This window comes from Echiichthys vipera, assembly GCF_963691815.1.
Source record: "Echiichthys vipera genome assembly, chromosome: 8".
Classification (NCBI taxonomy): domain Eukaryota; kingdom Metazoa; phylum Chordata; class Actinopteri; order Perciformes; family Trachinidae; genus Echiichthys; species Echiichthys vipera.
In genome coordinates this window covers 12511767-12516617 of record NC_139833.1, presented here as the reverse complement: position 1 = coordinate 12516617, position 4851 = coordinate 12511767, and positions in this window count along the sequence as shown.

Here is a 4851-nt window from a genome sequence, read left to right as displayed (position 1 = left end):
AGGTACAACTGTGAAGGATTATCATCATTTGATGTTAAATAACCAGGTGTGATCTCTTCTAGTTAAAGCAAAAGCTACTTCCCCTCTGAGCTGAGCTTTTGATTTAGGTGCTGCATCACTTCAGCATGGGGACCGGCCTTTCTTTCTTTCTTTTTTTTATACAGCAGCACAAGTGTCCATCAGCAGCACCTGCTCCTTTATGACTGTAATGCAGATCTAGCTTGTGTAGTCTCACTTGATCTGGGCAGTTCATAGGGATAAAGTAGAACTTTTAATATTTGGCTGACGTCATATTTACGACGGATAGTTATACAGTAGTTTTTGTTTATGTCATTATAATTAGTTTGTACACAGATCGTCTTTATAAACTGATTCCAATGCAGAATCTGTAGGCAACAGGGCAAGATTTGATGATTCCCTTTTACAGTTTGAGTGATATTGACCAATCACCTTTGAGCAGGCTTTGATTGCATGCAGGAAAACAATCCATGTGGAGATTTGCAGTTGCAGCACACATTGGCTGAAATGTAATCTCAGAACCCATCCGCTATCAACTGATGACAATTTAGCTTTTTATTAGCTTTTTGTTATCATTTATCTGTATCAGATGCAGATATATGTTTATAAAGACGTTGTCTTTCGCCTCCAACGCCATTCTCCCGTCTCTCACTGGCTGCCGCTTGGAAGAGGAAGTCTCGGCCTGGATATCCACTGGCTACACCGGAAAAGCCCGAAATATTGGCCATTGCCCCCAGAAGCCATAAGTCGTTGTCAGGCTAATAGCCGATGGGTTCCAAGATTGGTCAATAGATAGTTGTGGATGAGAAACTTGATTGCACAATTGAACACCATTCTGTATAGAGTCATCATAAAACATGAACTTCATGTAAATAAATGAACCAAAATCTCTGCAGGATTGTGACTTTTAATAACAGCAGGCCTATAAATTATAGCCTATACATTCGGCTAACGCCTGTGCAGTGATACATCAAACAAAACTGTAACTTTTGCGTCATAGTGATGCCATTGGCTTCCCTGCCTCTCCATCAATAATCAGGACATTTCATTGAAGTTGGTCCCGCTGTCCGTGCGCCTCCTCAGCCTCCCACGTGGTAAACACCGTCGGTGCTATGTTTGGTATGTGTGTGCGGCCTTGATGATTGTCTATCTGGATTTTGGATTCCTTTCAAAACCCCTCAGACGCCTCTAAGATCTGCTGTTTACACTGTAAGGTGACTCATTGCAGTCAATACCGGTGCGTAAACCACACAGGGTCTCGTTGTTTTTTTAGCGTCGGCCAAATTGTAATCATCTAATGCACGGGCGGTCCAAAACAATCGGAGAGGATGTCTGTAACTTCTGAATGTTTCCGCTTGTTTTGCCTCAGTGTTTCTCTCTTATTTCATAGCTGGTTGGCCCTTAGCCATTCATCTCCTTCTTACTCTGTTTCTCTCTCGGAGGAGAAACAATTCTGCAATGATCATCACATCTGTCATGTAGCTGTATTGTTTAGAGGATCAATGCCTTTGCTGCAATTTTCTTGATGGGCCACAGTAAGGCTTCACAGCGTTGCTTCCTCTCTTCAGGGAGCTCAGGAGGAAACCCTGCATTGTACAAGAGGAACACACTCAGTACATCAATTTAAATATGATCTCAGGGTCCCACACTAGATATGATTTACAAAATACAACTGTTCAGTCACATACATGTGGAAAGTAAACTTGAACCTTTTGTACTTGAAGGAGTGCAAAGTAAACATTGGCTTCCTGCAATTCAGATTCAGTGCACAACATTGCTTATAATTCCAGTGAGCAGAGGCTTTTATCCAAAGCTTTCTAATTGACTGCTGTCTCAATGGCTGTGACCCATGCATCAATTAACCTCCAGCTTTGGTGTTTTTAAGTGCTTTGCTCAAGTTAGCGCAGCCTCTGAGAGCACGGTTGTAAGAGCCTGGGATTGAACTGTATCGTGTCAGTGATATATTGTAGGCAACCTGTCTGTGCAGAGGCATGCAATGTAAACATACAGCAGACACAGCGTTAGCATGTCTGACAGGCGAGCGTGCTCACTGGACTGGAGATACACAACATGGGACCTGTGACCAAAGCCTATACGCTGTTTACTGTACAGTATTAAAAATAGATAATCAGACAACTTCATCAGCATTTTTACCATTTCAAGGATTTATGTCAAATAAAATACAGGGAAGGTCGTCTGTATCCCTTAAATATTCAGCTAATGAATAGATAAATAAACTAGAGACCCATCTTGCAATGGGATCTCACCAACTGCAGCGCCAAGTCGAACCCCCCCCCCCCCCCCCCCACACACACACACACACACACACACACACACACACACTCTCTGCGTTAATTTTTCTATACACCTGTAACAAGACTGTGTCTTGCACGGATGTGACGCGTTGTGATCGCAGTGATCGCAGTGAAAAAACCACCTCTGTGGCAGTTTTGGCTACAGTAGCAATCTCAAGGACCCCTTTTTGCCTGGATGACGCACACACACACACACACACACACACACACACACACACACACACACACAAACTCACAAGGTGAAAACCTTCCACTTACCAGCTGTTTCTGGAGCTTTTAACCACATTTGCTCAGCAGAAGGAGCTCCTCAGTTGTCATTTGTCAAAAACTCTCTTCACTAATGAAGGCCGTGAGATGGGACTGAAAGCCTCTGAAAAAGCTAGTTAGTGGATCTTGAGTTGAAGTAATGGTTTGTCATTTTGGGAAATATGTTTTCTTACTGAGTGATGGATGAAAAGATTTATAACACTTTCATACGTGTAAGCTAAATATTAAGGTAGAGCCTAGAGTTGATTAGCTTAGCTTAGCATCAAGACTGGAAACCAAGCTTTGTGTAAATGGTAACAACACCGACCTTATTACAAAGTTAAATCTCATCTGTTTCTCATTTGTTACAGTTAATAGTAAAATGTGTATTTTTTTGTTTCACACCAACATTAATTAATTCATCAATTAATTAATTAATTAATATAATTTATTAATTAACCATCTCATTTATGAGAATCTGCAATTTTTCTGTTTAATCTTTTTTTAATATACTGTTATATTTGTCGTTAAAAAAAAGAAAAAGAAAAAAAGAGCAATTTGAGGACATCACCCTGGACTTCTGCCATTTTTTATGAAAATAACCATTAATTGAAGCTGTACTCTCTGTATTCAAGGCTTCTGTCTTTGTTGAGTAGCTTTGATATCTGCAAATATTCAGTTTATTTTTCCTGCTAAATGTCTTTGACCTCTGCTGCACTTATGAGTAGCCCACTTCTTTCTGTACAAAAACATACATTTAAAGGGCCATCTTGAGTTAGATCTGCTGTCACTTTACTCAGTGAATAGGGGCGTCTTTATGCATGTGCATGGTTGCACGTGCGCATGTGTTTAAGCATATGTTCATGGGCTCATGAGCGTCAGGTCATCCAGAGACACTTTATTTTGGGAGCCTCTTAGACCAAGGTGTTACTGTCACTGCCTCCTCAGGCTGTTCTGCTCAGACAGGCAGAGACTTGGTCACATGCAGTCTGAGGATCTTGGTGGACTCTTCACATGAGCTTAATGGCAATTCTGCTACAATTTGAAGTCCCTTTTAAAGATGACCTAGTTTGTGATTTTATTGTCATCATTTTGACAGTTGTGGGGGTTTGAGGCTGCATATGTGCTTGCGTGTTGATCTTTTTCTCTGCACCTGCGTGTGTGTGTGTGCGCGTCTGCGCTAGCATGCATGTGAGTGTGGAGATGTAAATGTCTGTGTGTTAGCCAGCTGTGGGATCTCAGCAATGAGCTCAGGTGGGTAGCTTTTCCTCATGATTAAGGAGAGAAATCATCTCAGCTAGCAAGAGTCACTGCTCTGAATATTTAGGCATGTTTGCATCAAGCACTCGGAATAGAATACGCTGCTTGTATTTTTAGAGCTGTCATCATAAGTAGGCCTCATGCATTTTTTCTCTTGGTCAAGCAATCAGTATTAGCTTATATAATTTTCACTAACTACATCCACTCACAGCTCACAGTCAGTGTTGTGTATCTACACTGAAAATACTCTCACATGCCCACACAGGATCATTGCCTTTCACATGTGTGGAAAACCTTATTACAGATGTCATTATTTATTCAACAAGCAGTTTGGTAGTTGATTTATGCAATGAATAGCTAATGGAGCAGCTGCTACAAAATTTAAATCTCCTGTGTGATTTATGGCTGCATTATTGGAGCCACAACTCATTGGGTGTGTTTATATTTCATATGACAGGATGCTGGGAATGAGTCACCCAGGTAGATATGATTACATCTGAAGTTTTCTGACAAGTGAGGGCCTGGTCCCCTAATGGTTCCTGTTGCAGCTCGCTCCCAAAGCTGAGCCCTTGGCCTTTGTTGCTACAGTACATCCTGCTGCAGCTAATTGGCCTCTGGCTGGCCCTGAGTCCAGAGTGTGGCAAACATGCTATAACTCTAAGAGTATGTTAGCTCTGGGAAGCTCAGAACTATGGGCAAACAGGGTAGATGGACTTTACAGTGTATATAGCACCTCTCTAGTCTTCCGACCAATCAAAGCGCTCTACACTACACGCCACATTCATACACAGCCATGCAAGGTACCAATTTGCACATCAAGATCTAACCATCCACACACCGAGGGCAATTTGGGGTTCAGTATCTTGCCCATGGATACTTTGACATGCAGACTGGAGGAACTGGAGATCGAACTGCTGATTAGTAGACTTCTACTTATACTATTGTCAGACTACCTATTACACTACCTCCTCAGCCACCTATATATTTCTTCATATCATTTTAAATCCACCTA